Source organism: Pleurodeles waltl, chromosome 4_1 (assembly GCF_031143425.1).
Source record: "Pleurodeles waltl isolate 20211129_DDA chromosome 4_1, aPleWal1.hap1.20221129, whole genome shotgun sequence".
Lineage (NCBI taxonomy): Eukaryota > Metazoa > Chordata > Amphibia > Caudata > Salamandridae > Pleurodeles > Pleurodeles waltl.
In genome coordinates this window covers 689,588,034-689,608,173 of record NC_090442.1, presented here as the reverse complement: position 1 = coordinate 689,608,173, position 20,140 = coordinate 689,588,034, and positions in this window count along the sequence as shown.

The window sequence follows — 20,140 nt, the reverse complement described above, 5'->3', positions numbered from 1 at the left end:
GGTCCCTTCACATCAGTCGTAAGTCGAAAGGCCTTGTCACCCTTTATGGGAAGAAAATATGTATGACCATCATGTGTAAAAAAGAAAAAAAACATGCATATCAGAAAACGTGGCACACATGCCAAGGAAGTGTTGAAACAGGACTTCCTTGCTGCATACTTGGTACAGTGATGTCACTATCAGTTTCACTTTACAGTCTTTTTGTCTGTAAATGTGGGAGGGTGTGTAGAGCTGGTGCCGGTCGAGGAGTAGTGGTTTTTGAGAGTTTTGTGCTGTGTCCTGTTGCTTTCCTGTGCACTTTGTAATTTTCCTGAGACTTGTGTAATGTTTCTGTCCTGCCATTGTTATTGTGTTGTGGAGTGTTTGTCTTGAGGTAGCGTAGTCTGTTGGAGTATTTAGGGGTATGTGGGGTAGTTTTTTATTTTTTGGGGAGCTATTAGAATTGCAGTGAACGGAAACTGAAAAATGTCTGGGAAAGGGAGAGCACATAGGATGAGTGGAGATGAACTGGGATGGTTCATCTGTCTGTTTGAACATTACCTTCCCATGAAGTTGTCTTTGAATGGCCAGGTCATCCAGGGCTTCCAAAAGAGAGGTATGGAAGCTGCGGTGGGGCAAGGTGCTCCGCCACCTATGCTGGATATTTGGATTTGTGCGCACTGACCACCAGATCAAACACCGTTTGGCAGACCTTATTGCATAAGAGAAAGATCTACTGGATTACCTTGGGATTCAGATTGGTGGACCAGTTGGTAAGCACCCCATTTGAATTGCAACATCCTCATTTGCATGTGCATGACAGGGGGACATAAGGTTGACTGCAGCATGTTTTGTCAAGGGTCAGGACACGAGGTTTTGTGTTTTGAGCAAACAGCCTTTAAGAGAGCAAAGCTATGCACTGGGTGCAGACTACTTGCACATTCCACTTTGTGTACATTGTGTTTCACATACACCCCATAAAGTGTCATATATCAGACACACGTATGCCGATTTAGTAACACATGCATGTCACTTATTACCGAGAGTACAGGGCAGGTCTGCTCCTGTGCCTGCACCTGCACATAACTCAGCAACCTGCTCCAACTCACCCATACTTGGTGAGTTGGAGCAGGTTACTGGATCCTACTTGGACCACAGTGCAAGTGTGGTGTGTTGTGGGGAGTGTCTTTGTGCAGGTTGGTATCCCTTCCTGGACATAAACATTCTACCATGGTGACAATGGCTGCCCACATAGTAGTGCCAAGATATCCGTTATATTATTTTGTTAATACGCAGGAAGGGACACCTATGTGCCCATAAGCAAACATCCATGGCATTTCAGCTTTACTGTGCGGGCCTTCAAATGGCACGCACATATAAGAACCAAGAAACAAGGAAGTATCAATTAATTCCTCAACACTTTGCCATGCTTACACCAACCCTGGGCTGTTGTTAGTCTTTTGTCGCTGATAATGAGTAAGATGTCATCATTATGTGGGGCAGCGTCAAAATGGGTGTTACAATGGGACGGCCACCGCAACAACCATTGCATATCCCTCTAATGCAGAATACTGTGTCATGCTGCCCATATGTACATGCATGTATAAAGCAACATTCTTACAGATTCTTAGTCAGGTAAGTATGGAGCTTCAACTGTCATCGGTGAGGTCTGTCAGAAGACATCTTGTAAAGTGTGGCATATATTTTGAAATCTCATTTGGGGTATGTATCCTGGCACACTGACAGCTGCCCGTCACTGATCAAAACTGCTTCTTCTGTTCCACACATATCAGTAGTACTGGTGCTCTCATCAGGGAAATTTCCAGAGCCTTGATTCTGACCCAATAATGCCATATGTCAACTTGAATGACTATCTGTTCATTACATGCTTTTAAGGTTATGTAAGTTGGCTGTAGCCCACAACACAAACAGTCACTTTTTTCATCTTAGAGTCCTAGTGTGTGGCATTGTGTCTGACAGGAAGCTATACATCTAAATAGGTACTGTCATCATTGATATAGCTTCACACAATTTATACATTTAGAAGAGTTGATGGATCACAGTAAAAGTTGAGATGAGACATGTGTATATGGAAATGTATTTACATGTGGAAGTGTATTTTCCAAAGCAATACAATATCCAGTTCACAGACCCTATGGGAGATACTGAGCCATTTATTGTACATTCAGAGTCCAGGGGTGTGGGACATGTAATGAGACATGGGTAGGTGAAGTGTGCATTAGTGAGTAGGGGTCCAAATTGATCATAGGTAGGAATTGAGATGATGACAGTCTGTAGCAGATAAGCCAACAGAGGTTGTGTGAATAGGACACATTGTCAGCTGTCACAACACTGGCATGGTCTTAAGCACAGAACTAAGGAGATACTGTCCATGTGGCACAGACTGGTGCTACTGGGTTATTTTTCTGTGTGAATGTTGTTCCTTCCACATCTTCATGTATGTGGTGCCTCCTGTGCCATGGGTGTTGTTGTTGTAGAAGTTGAGGGGGGCACACACACATCCGGGGATAGAGATGTGAAGTCAAAGGACCTGGAAGCTGCCATTTGTGGGAACGCGTAAGTCATCACTGCAGCAAGGAGAAACTGCTGATTTCTCAACACTGCAGCAACATCACGGTGTAGGCAGCCATGTTTTCCCTGAGGGAGACCACTTCCTGCTGTATGGACTCCAAGGCATTATGTATAGCCCCTAGCCTGTTGTCTATCATGCTGCTGCCACTTTGGGAGGGCAATTGTTGAAGCCACATGACAGCAGCTATCTCAGCCAGGGACTGCTGGAGTCCACGTAGCAGGGACGGGGTGCCTCTGATGGCAGCTAATTTGTCCTTATTTGGACTGAGGCACCTCCGGCCTCCCTCTAGGCTGCCTGCAATAGCCTCCATCCCCACCCACACCTGCTTGGTCAGCTCCCGCGGGACTCCTACCACTGTCCTCTGAAAGGTGATGTCTGGGTCCTGGGAGTCCAGGGCTGTGGAAGTACTGGTTAATGCTCTGTATTGGTAACTAGGTGGTTCATGTGGAGACCCTGCAACACTGTGTGTCCTCCCTGGGACTGGAGGTGCTGTCTGGAGGGAACCTAGGACATCCTGGAGAGTCTCTTCATTGATGGTTGGAAGCTGGTCATCCATGTCATCTGTGAAATCCAGGACAGGCAGGTCTGCATGAGGTAAGGCATCATCCTCTGCAATAACATAGTATATTGTCAATCTTTGACTGTAGTGGCTATTGACATGACTCATCATTTTCTTGCTACCGGAGGCTCAGTGGCATGTTACAGACCCAGTTATAGTTGTAAATTATGTGTTGCATTGTGCATCTCACATCGGGCAACCTTTGAAGGTATTTTGTGCATTGATCCCACACTATCATCTTCCTTGCAGGCCCGTTGCCCCTGCCACTGACACCATGGTAGCATCATCATTTACCTTCCTATTCACCATGGTGAACATTCCCACAGTAGTGTTGTCACCTTTTTGGTGCTTTACTGCATTGGCACTATGATTGATGGCAGTGCAGCAAAGCACAGGTAGGTCCATTGCTTACAATGTTTGTGTTACTTCTTCTGTTTGCCTTTAGCAGTACCCACACATGTGCTAATTGGATGGGACAGTGCAACCATTATGGATTGTCTTACCCATTGATTCATCCCTCCCTACATTTGGGACATTTCCTTGCATACAGGCATATGTTGTTGTAAGAATGTACAATGTGAGCCAGTGCATGCATCTTGAAACTTTGTTCATGTGGCACAAGGGAATGGGCAGCTTGGACCCACATGGGCAACTATTTGTATGATGGTACAGTTGCATTACTGGCTAGTGACATTGTGCCTATAATGCAACATTGATGCCACTTGTGCCAGTTCTTACTCATGTAGATGTCCCTTTAAGCAGAACACCAACCATTCACACAACACAGACAACCTTGTTACATGGTGACATTGAAGCTACTTGTACACCAGCACAAATGATAGTCACAGACATATCCCACGTGTTGTATGAGTTCAGTTTTGTGCCTATTTCCAAATGGCGCATAGAAGTGGGTGAGAGTTGTTGTTGAGCCACCCTGTGCAGGTTGCATACCATGGGTTGCACACTCAGGCCCTGATTTTTCTCAAGTGGCACAGCTCGGAGTAGCAGCAATATTAGTTGAATGGCGAGGAACCATTTTGAAATGCACCATGTTTACTGTAATACGGCACACCCCTGTGTTTCCCCCGGAACCTGCGCAGATTTGTTCTCCCTGTACCAACGAAGAAATCCTTGCACCAAAGTGTAAGAGTGCCTGCATTGATGGAATAGATTGTTTATATGTAGGAAGGTGCCCCTTCCTGCACATAAACAATCTATTATGGAAAGGTTGCATTTCTATGTGTGCTGCAGGATGCAGCACATATGAGAAGGTCAATGACACCAGGAGGATGGAAAGCATTTTGCCTTGAAACCACCTTATTGTTGTTGACTACAGTCACAGTCTCTGGTGAACATGTTGCCTTGGGGCAACAACAATATATAATGGGTATTGTTGTGGCAAAGCCATAGCCACACTAATTGCACGTCCCTTCCAGGCAATTTGCTGCATATTCACAAGATGGTAAGCCACTGTGAGTGGCTTAAGACCTCGTTCTGTATATGTCGGAATGAATTGCGCCGCCAGAGCATCACTAAAAGTGAGGCTTAGGTGCACTAGGGCATTTTTATTCAGGCCCTATGTGTTCTGATGTGACCCTTTAGCATGCATTGAGTGTGTCCTGTGTGCCTCATCCTGCTGCCATTTGTAAGATTCCAGATAGTCCCCCCTGCAGTTTATCCTGCATTTGTGGTAGTTCTTGGTAGTCTGCTCTATCCTGTCCTGCAATTCCAGTTAGCAGCTCCTCTGGGATGACCACTGCTACCATCTCCTCCAGCTCATCCAGGTCCTGCTGGGGTGCGAGACTTCCACATCAGGTCTGCAGTGTTGCCTTTCAGTTCCTGGCCAGTTTCTCCTTAGTTATGTGCTTGCAATCATGCAAGCACTTCTTGCAATCAGTTAAAGTTATCTTCACCTCTGCAACGCTGTTGACTTTATCTACTATTGCCTGCCATATAGCCTCTCTCCTACCTATTGGCAGTTTGGTAGTGACAAAGAGCTGGTGTTGGTGCTCTGTCACCTGTCTGACCAAGATGTCATGCTCCTCTTCACTAAAGTGACACTTCTGCTTCATCTTCTCCTTCTCCTTCTCCTGGGACTTTGCTGCACCCTCTTGGCTGATACTTGGCTGATTAAGATCTCCCACGGGTCTCTCCTGGCCTGCATTCTCCATCTTGTCTTCCCAAATGTTTTTTTCTTGCTTGTGCATTTTCTTTTACGCTAATGCTGTTAAATATGGAGCTAACCCGTTTTGCGACAAAACGTTCTGATTGCCACTTTTGCAGCATTGGCGTCATTTGTTCATATGGCATGTTACAGTGCTTAACGTCATTTCTTTTACGCTAACCATTCCTTAGCGCCATTGTGCCTTCATTTTATAAATATGGAGCACAGATGGGGCTAGGGAATGGCATTAGGTTGCAGTAATTCTTTTGACGCTCTACTGCACTGGCGCAGTTGTGCATCATTTTTGTAAAATATGGGCCTTAATGTCATATTCTGCTTCCTACACAAAAGTAGCACTCTATTGAGTTGCAACACTAAGAGTCTTATTTCAAGATCATAGTCAAATGAGCTATGTTTCTTAAACTTACAACTTGGAACTAACACATAAGGGCTTGGGTAACTAAGAACTACTTCTGAGGCAAGCAACATTTTAAAGTAAATTATAACACACTTGGATAAAATCAGTATTGCTTACAGGTTCTTCTTTATTCACAAGAAGAAAAAAATATTTCCTCATTAAACTTATAAACTGTAGTCCATGTTCCCATCAGCTACAAGTACGAACAATCAAAGCTGACATAAAGACTCAAGTAAGCTGTAGCAAATGATTGCTGTTGGTACTTTATCCTTCAACCTACCTCCTTCCACTTCTGTCCACACTAGGCCTCTCACTCATGTGCCCAATGGCAGTATGAAGAACTTCCACACCATCACTACTAGTGTGCCTTGCTGCATTTCACTGCACCACAAATGTCCTATTAATGCTTCATCTCACATCACTCTTAAGCAGTGGCAAAGGAGTCAATATTATTGTACTAGTTTCAAGTTTAGTTTATTTGCTTAGTTATTAAAAACGATTGCAATATCATTAATTCACCACAGCAAAGTATTAAATGACATCCCTTTAACATTTATCTTTCACTTTCTTAAAACTATCATAAATAGACTAGTTCAGTAGTAAAGTGCAAAACAACATAAAAGTCATGAACTGCCGGGTATTGAAATAACAGTTTGTGCCCTACTGCTTCTTTCTTGGTTCCTCTGCCATGATTTTCCTCTCCACACACCTGAGGAATTGTACCAGCACACAGTTGAGAGTGAGGTTGGCCAGATGAAAACATGCATTTGCAGCCTCCCTGTAGGCCCTTATTCCTCTCTTAGCAAAATCACTATGCATGATTTTGCAATGTTCGTTTTCGAGGGCTTCACAGAGGCACAGTATATGAGACTATCTGGTGCTTTACCGCACAGTCTGCATTTTTCCCCATGCTCCTTTCTTTGCCATGGTAGATAATGCTATGAAACTGGGATAAGCTTAAACCTTAGTTTTTGAAATTATTCCTTTGACTGTATGCTGTAGGATGTAGCAAAGGAGCTTTGGGGCAATAGCTAGTGCTCCTATGTAAATTGTATGCGTAATTGGCTTTTCCATGATTGGCATATTTGATTTACTAGTAAGTCCCTAGTAAAGCGCACTAGAAGTGCCCAGGTCCTGTAAATTAAATGCTACTAGTGTGCCTGCAGCACTGGTTGTGCCACCCATATTAGTAGCCCTGTAAACATGCTCAGACCTACCACTGCAGTGTCTGTGTGTGCAAATTTAAACTGCAAATTCGACCTGGAAAGTGTACCCACTTGCCTAGCCCAAACCTTCCCTTTACATACATGTAAGGCACTTGTAAGGTAGTCCCTAGGTAGCCCCATGGGCAGGGTGCAGTGTATGTTAAAGGTGGGACATGTACTGATGAGTTTTACATCTCCTAACAATGAAATATTCCCAAAAACGGTTTTCACTGGTGCAGAGCCTATCTATCTCATAGGTTAACATGGGGCTGCCTTTCAATAACCTTAACAGTGAGTTTCCCTTTGAGAGCAGATCCAGATGTGAAGTTTGGGGTCTCTGAATTCACAGTTAAAAAATAAATCATTTAGTAAAGGTGGTTTTGAGTTTCTGAGTTTGAAAATGCCACTTTTAGAAAGTGGGCATTTTTTTACTTAAACCATTCTGTGACTCTGCCTGCTTGTGTATTTCCTGTCTAGGTCAGACTGACAGTTGGGCTGTTTGTAAATCCCCTCTAGATGGTGACACAAAGGGAGCTTAGGTGTAGCCTGCATATCCTGATGAGCCATCTGGGCTACAGTGGAGGGAGGAGTGGTCACTTCCACCTGAATGGGCTGTGCCTGCCCTCCCACAATGCAGTCTCCAACCCCTTGGTGTTTGTCTGGGGCCAGGCCTAGGCAAGGCAGGATCTTGTGAACAACAGAGATGTTCCTTTGAGGTTTTCCTACTTCAAAGGCAGAAAGAGGTGTAAGCAGAGCCCAAACCCCCGATTTTTAGATTTGCTTCTGGTGCCAAGAGGGACCTATGCCAAGGAGAAGATTGAAGAGCTGAGAAGTGCTGCCCCTGCCTGTGCTTTGTTGGGCTATCCTGCAGTTGCTACTTCTGTCAGTGAAAGGGAAAAAAGACTGGACTTTGTGGTATATTCCTGCTTGTGAAGAATCTCCAAGGATTTGGATTGAGCTTGCCTCCTTTTTTGAAGTCTCGGGGCTATTATAGGCTTCCTCTGCCAGCACTTGGACTCTGTGCTGAGACTCCTGCCCTGCCAAGTGGTGCCCTCTCTAGTACCTGGGCCCTTGAAAAATGATGCACCACCTGCCTCGTAGCTGATTTCCATGCATCACCTGCATCGCAGCTGGAGAAATGATGCAACTCCTACTTGCAGCTGCTGAATATGACGCAACCCCTATGCAGCGTGGTTTTCCATCACTGTGCAGCCGGATTTCTCATGCATTGTTGCTGTGTGTCAAAGTCATCATGAGCCTGCGTAGATCTGTGATGCCTGGTCCAGAAATCAACGCATCGCTCTCTTGCAGGAAAGAAAAATGATGCAGCGTCTACCCGACCGAAGAAGAAACAACTCACGACCTCAATGCATTGCTGACTTTTCTGACGCACGCTCCCACGTACTGATTTATTTTTACGAAAACCAGATACTTTGTGTAAAATCAACTTTTCAATTTTTTTCTATGGAGTAAGACTCTTTTTACTTGGAAAATTCATATCTTGACTTGTGTATGTTGGCTTTTTGTCATTTTAGTCTTGTTTGATTTAGATAAATATTGCCTATTTTTCTAAACTGGTGTGGTGTTCATTTTTTAGCGCTTTCACTGTATTACTGTGTGTGTTGGCACAAATACTTTACACATTGCCTTTGAGATAAGCCTGACTGCTTGTGGCAAGCTGCGAAGGGGGTTATCCTAGGTGTGTATCTCCATTGCCCTGACTAGAGTGAGGGTTCCTGCTTGGACAGAGTGCAAACTGACTGCCAACCAGAGACCCCCATTTCTAAGACCCCATTTATCTTCCAGTAGCAACTTTATTTTAGTATTTATTTTTATTATTTTTTTCAGTTCATAATGGCCTGGCTTCTTGGACCAGATGGTTAGAAAATCTAAAATGATGAGTGCTCTTTGTACATAGTTCCTCATGGGTGATCTGTCACTCCCCACTATTTCCATCCAGAGATGATGGCTCAAGGAGCCCTTTTGCACACCTAAGACTTTGGCAGTAGTTCACTAAAGTCGCCTGTCTACCCAAGGTTTGTTTGACCAGGCCAAACTCAAGTCTGTCTGATTTGAGATGGGGAGATGTGCTTCAGAAGATGTAAGCCTTTAATAAATTTGTGAGACTGTACAGTCAAGCATTGTGCTGTCCCAGCCCCTCAAGGCCTTGCTCCTGTAAGCTAGTGTGGGCAGGGTTCTTGCTTGCGCCACCTGTAGTATTGGGCTAAAAGAAGAGCCTTTCAGTATCTTTTGAAGTAGACTCAGAACAGCACTTTTCCTTTCCTTCTTACTTCTTCCATTTGGGCGGCAAATCTTCCATTGGAACTAAATAGGACTCTCAGATATTTATACACAACTGTTTGTTTGACTTTTCCAGTGCCCAGGAACCATTTGTATTTTTCCTGCTTGTTCTTTTGGAACATGAGTATTCTGGTCTTTGAAATGTTGATAGCCCATTTTTAATTGAATAGCACTAGGATCGAGCCGTCTTGCAAGTATATTTGCGACCCGCACTTGGTAACTCCAATAATCCCCCCTATAATAAAATAACCTCACCTGTAAGTTCACAGTGTGCCTACACAAAGTGGATGCTGCTGTGTCTAATCTGTCAAAAGATTTTTGGGTGGCTGTTAGTATAGGACTGGTGACACCTATGTGTTGAAGAGCCCCTTTGCACAGGTTCACTCAGTACGGCAGTTGCCTGACCCACTTCAATCACCCTGCATATTTTAAATATTGTAAAAACGTTAGTTGCATTGTTGTTTAGCTAATCCACCCTCCAACTTCACAACATTATTGCTCTACGTTGTGCTTGCCCCCTCAAGCACTGTGATTTCAGTAGATGTTAAATGACTGTTGTGTCTGTCCTATCCTCTTGGACTTGGCTAACCCGACTATTGGTTGGTAGGAAGAGGAGGAGGTGTAGCTGACAGTTGCTCTGGCTAAGAAGGGTGTAGGTGGTGTAGAAGACTGGGTCAACTGGGTACTAGTACCAATATTTTAGGAAGATATACGAGTGCTGCCAGATTCCAACTTTTCCATGCTGTCATCTTCTACAGATTGCATCACATCACTGTCTTTTGGGTGTGTTAAACTTGTTCAGCCAATAAGGAGTAGGGGTCATCTTAATGGACAGTGAAACTCCCTTTTTATTAATACACTAATTATGTATTCAGATGAAGCAGGCTTCCTCTCATAACTGAGTTAGATAACACATTATAGTGAACTATGGCACATTACCCATGTGCACGCAGTGGAATTAGCCATGTACTCATAGTCTCATGCATTGGGACTTAAATACTTTTGTTAGCAAAAGCAAATACTTTTTGGACTACATGTACCATAATGCCATGTAATTGACTGGTGACCATAAACGGATTAATTGGTCCATGACCTGTGTGGTGGCACGTTCAGTTGTGAATTATTGCATGAGGCGTAGTGCATGTTACTCTACTACAAAACTCTTAACATATGATTGACATTTACATATTTAATGGGGTGTACCTGGTAGGGTTGGATGACAGTTCACGAGGACTCTGACAAAGCCATAACCATGTGAGGTGAGAGGGTGCATGGTAGTGCACAAAAATGCTTTTGCGTCATCATTTTGGCCACTGGTATCACCAAGACTTCAGACCGCCTCATGTTCAGTTCAGGAGCTGACTAAACCTCTGTGTATTCTAACAATTATTTGCAGCCTGAAACATCGCACTTAGACTTGTGCCATTATTGACTCCATCTCCGGCTCTTAAAGTTATGCGTTTTACCTGTACGTGTAATTAGCCCCCAACAGCACTTCAAGCTAGGAGGCCTAGAACTAGTCCATTGTTGTTCATCCAAGCACTCTGCCCCGGGCCCTGGTGGAAAACTCTAGCCCACATAGCATTGTGTGGAGGACAGTATCCATGGAGACACTCACATTCCTTTTATTGGAGGATCAGTTTTCCAGAATCTTTGAAACTTCACTTTCACCTAAATTGTGGCCCAAAACGTTATACGGTGTGACACTGTAATGGTAATGTTATAGGTCAAAATCAATTTAATAATCGAGGCAGGTTGTGGCATGCCTATAGTTACCATCCAACCTCTCTCATGTACTTCCGGTACTCTCCATGTGTGTAATGTGGTAACAAGTCAATAGTGATGGGGAATGTAGAACGAATGAGCGAGTTAAAGTTGTAAATTATGTTTTGCATTGTGCATTGGCACAGCACCTTAACCAAATGAATTTCAAAACAAACTGTCCTCAAATCAACGCATGTTCATAAATCAAGCACCAGATTTCAAAACATTGCCGTATCCCTGTGGATGCCATCAAAATGTACCACTAATCTCAGGCATATGAACAGCTGCATCACTTCGGTTGTCGTATCATATATTACTGCTATTAGTTAATAACAAAATTAAACTGAAATATAATTGGTGAATGATACTGGTTCAAAAATTCTTGAAAGTAGAGTGTTGTATGTTAGGGGTATATAAAATTACTCCATTCCGTTCATAATACTCTCACATAGAGTATTTCTGCAACCCAGAATCAATTATTTATCAACGGTTTTATATGAGCGATGCTTGACATGAGCACACCATTATCCACAATGGATCTCTTTGAAATTACTGCTATTCAGATTGTTCCAAAACTCATCTTGAGGATAAGATGAGCTGTATGTAGATCAATATGTATACTGGGAAGAAGAAATACAGAACCTTCTCTTCTTCAAGCTGCCAAGGAACAGTGTCACTTCCTTGGCGTCTCTAAGGCCCTCTTTACAACCCTGGCGGTCGGTGTTAAAGCGGCGGTAATACCGCCAACAGGCCGGCGGAAAAAAATGGAATCACGACCATGACGGAAACCGCCCACACAGACAGCCATTTTAACACTCCGACCACCATGGCGATAGAAACAAACACCGCGGCGGTAACTGTCAGAACTCCAGCTGCGCGTGGGTATCATCGCTCATTTGTGTGTGGGCGCAACTGCTCTTTATTGCAGCCACCATGTTTGTTAGGCCACAATCCCTTTGTGGCAAAAGTCACCTGCCCTGGCGATCGAGCCATTGGTGGTTTCATTGCTCCCAGCATTATCCTTGAATACTACTGATAGCTGTCAGGAAGCTGAGAGGGACTTAATTTCCCAACTTTCCTTATGAAAGCTATTTTGGGTGTGGTCAGGCTATAAATAGCTGCCACACCCTTTAACCGTTGATTCCTATTCTGGATTCCTGCAGTGAGCTGTTGTCTTCCGTGCTGCTGCCCGAACCCATACAGACTTGCTTATTTTATTGCGAGCAGCCGGCTCGCGGCGGTGAGAACATTCCTTTCCCGGGCTCCCTTGCCCTTGCCGTGAACTCCATATTCTGAGTCTTTGAACAATTGGAACGCTTTGATGATGTTGCTTAGCAACATCTTTTCACTCAATTGTTTCACTGTTTCAGAGTAGCGATTTCTCGGTGTTTCTCGTTTTAAAGAAAGCTCACTACATGAATGTTTGGATTTCAATGCTGTTCAGTGAAATGTGTTGTTTACCTCGCGTAGTGTCACGCTGATGCAAGCTGTGAAGTTGGGAAAAAACAGTGATATTGTATCTTGGGCCTCATATTGGTTTATTAATATTTATTAACATCTTGTTGTGTAATTTTCAGCCAGAAAACAAAAGGACCATTTACCAATTTTACACAGTACGAGAGACATTGAACAAAACTCTAGTTTTCAGATTGTTTTTAGTAATTCATAAAGAAAAAAACAATAGGTTTTATTGATAGAGATTCTCGTTTGGGTTTAAAGTCCTTGTTTTGCGAGACGCATTGTTCTGTGACTTTTCCTGGATTTCTAGTGTAAGAATAGTGCAAGTCTTCATGCCACAATTTCCTTAGAAACAATTAGCTTCTTTGTTGACATTTTGAAACTAGCGAGATTGTTGTGAGGAAGTGATTTATTGTTGCATAATCGTTTATTGTATTCTTGTATATGCTGTATTAACCTTTTCCCTTTCAGGTCTCCTTCCAAGATGATCCTTCCCGACTACCCCTTCCCCCGGCCGGGCCCATCCAAAGTTCAGCGCCATAACGGCATCTGACTTGGTGTTGCCTGGAGGCGGGCTCATTTATCAGCATTGTGCAGATCCCGAGAATTTGGGCCGCCTGACAGTAACTGCCAACAGACAGACGGAGGACAGAGTACCGCCCACACTATTACTAGAGGCCTATCCGCCACCTTTTCCAGGGCAGAACCAACGCTATCAAAAGCATGGCGGAAACAGTACACAGAAGGGAAAACACTGACTTCTCAACACCCAACGAGGAACCAGGACGCCATGGAGCCCGAACTACAGGTGTTACCAATGCTGCTCTTCCTCCTGCTCTATCAGGAGCAGGACAGACGCCGTCGACGACTACAATGAGTACTGCACCTACAACACAGGGGAGGGGGAGGGAAAAGAGAGTGACACACACACGCAACACGCAATACCCCCACCTTAACCCACAACAACATACACACAAATACATGCAGCGACATTACATATACACCCCATCACCCCCTGGAAGAAAGCAAGGACAAAAGGAAATGATGTAACCAGTGTAATCATGAAAAATCTGATAGTCGAAAATAAAAATTCAGTATATACAAATATGTACACCAACTACACAAGTCCGGATAATGTACCAATCATTGTCCATGGTCCACTGGTCCCAAAATGCATGGGCAAAGCCCACACATGATACTTGACTGAAAATGGAGAGAACACTGCTGGGGCATCAGATCGAAAATATACAGGCACCGCAGGAGGAGGGGGAGAGGGGCACCTCAACCAGATGAACACACAACGCCACTGCTGCACGAGGGGGCTCCATGCCCATTGCTGTATTTTGAGGAGTGCAAAGCCACAGTCTCTCAAGTCTCTCCAGTGGGTGGTTTGCCCACTGCATTATCCTTGGGAGTGCAAGGCCACAGTCTCTCAAGTCTCTCCAGAGGGTGGATTGCCCACTGCTCTGTCCTGGGGAGTGCAAAGCCACAGTCTCTCAAGTATCTCCAGTGGGTGGTTTGCCCACTGCTTTATCCTGGGGAGTGCAAAGCCACAGTCTCTCAAGTGGATGTATCTCTCCACTGGTTCTGGAGGGGGCCTGGTGTCCAGAGTGCTTCATCCTGCCAAGGACTGAGGTAGTGGATGTATCTCTCCACTGGTTCTGGAGGGGGCCTGGTGCCCAGAGTGCTTCATCCTGCCAAGGACTGAGGTAGTGGATGTATCTCTCCACTGGTTCTGGAGGTGGTCTGGTGCCCAGAGTGCTTCATCCTGCCAAGGACTGAGGTAGTGGATGTATCTCTCCACTGGTTCTGGAGGAGGCATGGTGCCCAGACTTGCTTCATCCTGCCAAGGACTGAGGTAGTGGATGTATCTCTCCACTGGTTCTGGAGGGGGCATGGTGCCCAGAGTGCTCCACGTGCAGTGTGGCCGTTACAATTCCCTCACCTGGCTGTGTGTGCTACGAGATTGCCAAGGTACAGGTAGCATGATACGCCATGGAGGCAGTGACATACCCCACACTGCTGCGGCTTCACCTTCCACCTGCAGGTGCAAACAGTGATGGAAGTCATGCCTAATCGAAGCTGGCCAGGGACCAGGAAGGCTCCTCCAGCCTCGGACGACTGACCACTGGGGATGGTAGCCATGTCAGTGGTGGTGCCACTGTCCGAGCACGTCGCGGGGCTCGTGGCGGTGCTTGCGGCGGTGTCTGTGGCAGCGGTGCTGGCGGTGGTGCATGGGTCAGCACCTGCTGAGGGACACAGCAGGACGTCTCCTGCAGCCTCGGACGGCTGCCCACTGGGGAAGAGGCTGGGGACCGTTGCTGAGGCTGTAGACGTGCCGGTGGCTGTGCAGGTGGCTGTGCAGGTTGCGGTGCAGGTGGTGGTGCAGGAGGCGGGCAGGTGGCGGTTGTGGTGGCGGGGCAGCTTGCGGTGTTCGCCGCCGTACAGGTTGGTGTGTTCGTGGACAGAAGGTGTGACACTGGTCCCTCAGTCGGTGCCACCGTGCCCTGCCCTGACCTGCTCTTCTGCTTTTGTCCCTTCCCCACCTTTGATGGTGCAGCAATTGTCTTGCCACTATCGTCTTTTGTTTTTGCGGAGCCCTTGCTGGCTCGTAGGTGCGGTTTCTCCCTCAGGGATGTGGGCACCTTTTTCCACCATGGCAGGTGGCCGAATGTCCTTGCCCTCGCTACGTGGCACACTGGCAGCCCTGATGGGTGGCGCACTCGATGAACCCGCAGTTGCTGGCACCACTGTGCCTGGGGATTTGGTGGCTGAGGTGCTGGGCTAGGACCTGGAAAGCCTGGCCCTAGGGGAAGGACGGGGGGGTGAAGGGAAGAGGTCAAGGGTTGCAAGGAAAAGTTTTTTAGACACACTGGGATGGGAAGATGGAGGGGGTTTGGTAGTGGAGGAAGAGGTAGTAGTTGTAAGAGGTGTACGTCTGCTGAATTTGGGTGAAGGTGCATGGGCCGGAGGCTGTTGTAAGGTGGATGGCTGTTGGGTGGGTGTGTGTCTGCGTTTGTGTACTTTGGGAGGAGGCTCACAGACACATTGGGAGAGGACACAGGGGATGTGTGAATGGTAGTGGGGGTGGTGATTGCACGTGAGCGGTGTGTGGTGATGGGCATGCTGGTGATGGAGGTAGTGCCTGAGGATGTTGTGCATGCAGGTGTGAGTGGAGACAAGACAGGGATGGAGGAGGAGGGCGTGGAGGAGGTGGACACAGTGGAGGCAGTGGATGTTGCTGTGTCTGCATCGGGATGGTGCTTGTGTGAGTGCCTATGGGATGTGTGGTGCTTATGTTTCCCGGAGCCACTTTTGTGTGTTGATGTGTGTGCATTCTGGTCTGATGGTGTGCTTGGGATAGGCTGAGGTACAGGGGATTGGGTCTGGGTGGAGGAAGTTGGAGGGGGGAGGCTGGACACAGGGACTATGGCTGCCATCAGTGCTGAGGCCAGAGCCTATAATGCTCTCTGTTGGGCCGCCTGCCCAGAATGAATGCCCTCCAGGTATGCATTTGTTTGTTGCAAATACCTCTCAACACCCTGGATGGCTTTCAAAATGGTAGATTGCCCAACAGTGAGGGATCTCAGGAGGTGAATAGCCTCCTCACTGAGGGCAGCAGGGCTGACTGGGGCAGGGCCTGAGGTGCCTGGGGCGAAGGAGATGCCCACCCTCCTGGGTGAGCAGGCACGGGACACACGCTGAGGAGCTGCTGGGAGGGCGGTGCTAGTAGGGGCGTGCGGCTGTACCTGTTGATGCGGCAGGCACAGAGGTGCCCGCCACCGCAATGGAGCTCCCATCAGAGGAGGAGTCGCTGTCACTGGTGTCTGCTCCTGTCCCCGCCATGGAGCTTCCCTCGCCCTCCATCCCACTGGTGGCTTCAGATTCCGTTGCTTCACCTTCCAGGGCCAAGTGGGTTGCAGCTCCCTCCTGCTCCGGTGCCACTGCTCCTCCGCCTGATGATGCTATTGCACAAAAACAGGGAGACCACAAAAAGGGGGGAAAGACAGAAGAAAAACATGTTCAGTGCATGCAACACCACTACCGTTGGCGGACACAACACACAGGGAGCAGCCCTCAGCACTATGCCATGCACTAACAGTTCCTAGAAAATTCACCTGACCATGGGGTACGAGGCCTAAGCCAAATTGCTGCACACCTGGAAGTCAAAGGAGCCTGACTAGGTGTAGATGGCTCTTACCACTAGTGGGGTTAGGGTGCCACATAGCCTGCCTCACAAGAGACCTTGCCTACCAAGTTCGACCTGGCCTAGGGGAACCCACTGTCCACCCCCCCCACTGGGACACCTCGTAATGCGTGCAGAGTCAGCTGAATGAGAGTGTACTCACCCCCTTGTGGCTGCTGTGATGCCCTCAAGTGCCCATCCATCTCCTGATAGGCCACCGCCAGGATCTGGGACATCACGGGGGTCATGGTGCGACGGGCACCCCTTCCACGTTGGGAGGACATCCCCAGCTGGGCCTCCGCCTTCTTCTTGCTCCAGCGGCGCAGGTCCTCCCATCTTTTACGGCAGTGGGTGCTCCGGTTGTGGTAGACCCCGAGTGTCCGGACGTCCTTGGCGATGGCACACCAAATACCCTTCTTCTGGTGGGCGCTGACCTAGAGGAACGGTACAGGGGGAAAGGAAATTACTCACCCGTCCGGACCGTCATGCTCATTGCCCACCAGTTCCCACCCATGCCCTGACGCACATACACTCATCATCCGCACATGCAGGCATCAGCCCCTCCCATGTAACTTCCATCCACATCACTCAAAGCAGGCATTGCCCATGCAGCATGCTCACAGTGTACCCACCTGTTTATCTGGAGGACCGTACAGTTGCGTGTACTGGGGAGGACCCCATCCTCTAGTTTCTCCAACTCCTCCGAAGTGAAGGCAGGGGGCCTTTCCCCAGACACTGTAGCCAGGTCACAGCAGCACTTGCAGTGTAGGTTCTCTCCTGTTGAAGGTCAGGTACCAAGTGAGTGAACAGACAGAAAATGGCGGTCACGTCCACGGTGGTGCGTACCATCACTGCCGTCTTACATCGTCATCGGCTCCTGGGACCCATAGGGCCCCATGTTAACCAATGCTAAATTGAACCGCGGTTTTCGACCGCCCACCGTGACGGTGTACAACGCCAGCGCAGTTACCTCATATCCCCTTGTCCCAACTTACAGGACAGGCAGCCGCCATTTCAGGGGGCCACAAGGGATGGATGAAAACTGCGTCACACCATCTAGGCCGGGAATACAGACAGATACCAGCACATAGTGGATTACTAACGTTTCTGCAAATAACACATTGTGATACCTCAGTGTTGGATGACTCTCTGCTCGCTGTTCTTCTCCATAGGGGACGTCTGCTGGGGCAGGTGATGAGATGGCGGCATCCTCTGGTGTACAGACCTCTGGTGGACCTGTCGACAATAGAAGAGAGACACATCATAATCACATACAGAATTGATCATGCAACAATCCAGGAACTGTGTGCCCAGTTGGAGCCAGACCTGATGTCAGCTACCCACCATCCCACAGGGATACCCCCTCTAGTGCAGGCCCTGTCTGTACTCCATTTCCTGGCCAGTGGGTCTTTTCAAATAACAGTGGCCATGGCATCAGGGATGTCCCAGCCAGTGTTCTCTAACCTGTTGTCCAGAGTGTTGTCTGCCCTGCTGAAACACATGCGCAGCTACATCGTTTTCCCTCAGGTAGAGAATTTGCCCACAGTGAAAGGTGACTTTTATGCCCTGGGACATATCAACAACATCATTTGTGCCACTGATGGTACACATGTGGCATTTGTCCCCCCGCAGGAATGAACAGGTGTACAGAAACCGGAAAAGCTACCATTCGATGAATGTGCAGATGGTGTGTTTGGCAGACCAATACATCTCCCATGTGAATGCCAAGTATCCTGGCTCTGTGCATGACACTTACATTTTGAGAAATAGCAGCATCCCTTATGTGATGGGGCAACTCCTGGGGCACTGTGTGTGGCTAATAGGTGAGGCCAAGGTCCCAATACGGTTGACATAGGTGTCTGGGTATGGGGTTGTCCCTAAGGGTTAGTGTGTGTCTAACAGTAGTCCCTCGACATTTGCAGGTGACTCTGGTTACCCCAACCTGTCATGGCTACTGACCCCAGTGAGGAATCCCAGGACAAGGGCAGAGGAACGCTAACAATGAGGCACGTGGGCGAACTAGGAGGATTATAGAATGCACCTTCGGCCTCCTAAAGGCCAGATTCCGGTGCCTCCATCTGACAGGTGGTTCCCTATACTACTTATCGAAGAAGGTGTGCCAGATAATCGTGACCTGCTATATGCTGCACAACCTGGCTTTGCAACGCCAGGTGCCTTTTCTGCAGGAGGATGGGCCAGATGGTGGTCTTGTGGCAGCTGTGGAGCCTGTGGACAGTGAAGAAGAGGAGGCAGAAGAAGAGGATATCAACAACCGAAACAACATCATCATGCAATACTTCCAGTGAGACACAGGTAAGAAGATGTCACTGCTTTCCACATCTCATACTATTGTTGGAGCTAGCATAAGTCTGTCATTTTCACCCAGCGTATGGACACTGACCTGTCACTTTGACTTTCCATTTCACGGATCTGGGTCCCACTTTGTGCCCTCTGCTATGTTTACTATTGGCCTACTGCAGTGTTACATTGGTATGTGAACAAGTAAATTGACATTGCTATATTCCATAGATATTGCAATTACACATTTGTGAAAGCACAGACTGACTCCAGATTGTTTTGTGATTGAAGTGTGTTTATTCCTGAGCAAATAAGTGGAGGGGTCTGTAAAATGGGTGGGGGTGATGGTGGAGGTATGTCCATGGCAGAGTCCTGTCAATTTGTTTCACAGGTGCATTGTCCAAAGGGGCATAGGAAGTGGGCAATGGCAGTTTAAGGATGGACAGGGGACATAGTGGGACAGAAGGGTGACATTCAGGGGGGTCTTATTTCCTGGCGGGGGTCTTGGCAGTGTTCCCTGTCTTGTTCCTGGATCTCAGGGACCATTTGCGGGGTGGTTCTCCATCTGCAGGGGGTGGGGTGCTGGTGGCCTGTTGTTCCTGTGGCGGTGCCTCCTGTCCACTAGCGTCGGCAGAGGTGGAGGGCTGTTCATCGTCCAGGCTAGTGTCAGGGGCCCGTTGGTGTGCCACTGTGTCCCTCCTGGTGTTGAGAAGGTCTGCCAGCACCCCTGCAATGGTGACCAGGGTGGTGTTGATGGACTTCAAGTCCTCCCTGATCCCCAGGTAGTGTTCCTCCTGCAGCCGCTGGGTCTCCTGAAACTTGGCCAGTACCGTGCCCATGGTCTCCTGGAAATGGTGATAAGTTCCCATGATGTTGGAAAGTGCCTCGTGGAGAGTGGGTTCCCTGGGCCTGTCCTCCCCCTGTCGCACAGCAGTCCTCCCAGCTTCCCTGTTATCCTGTGCCTCTGTCCCCTGAACCATGTGCCCACTGCCACTGCCCCCAAGACCCTGATCATCCTGTGTTAGTGGGGTTGCCTGGGTTCCCTGTAGTGGTGGACACACTGCTGATTGATGTGTCCTGGGGACAGAGGGATGGGCCCGCTGGGTGGGTGCTGTGCTGGTGTTTCCTGAGGGGGGAGTTTTAGTGGTGGTTTGTGGCTGTGTCAGGGGAACCGACTGTCCTGAGGTCCCTTATGGGCCGGGCTGGTCATCTTGA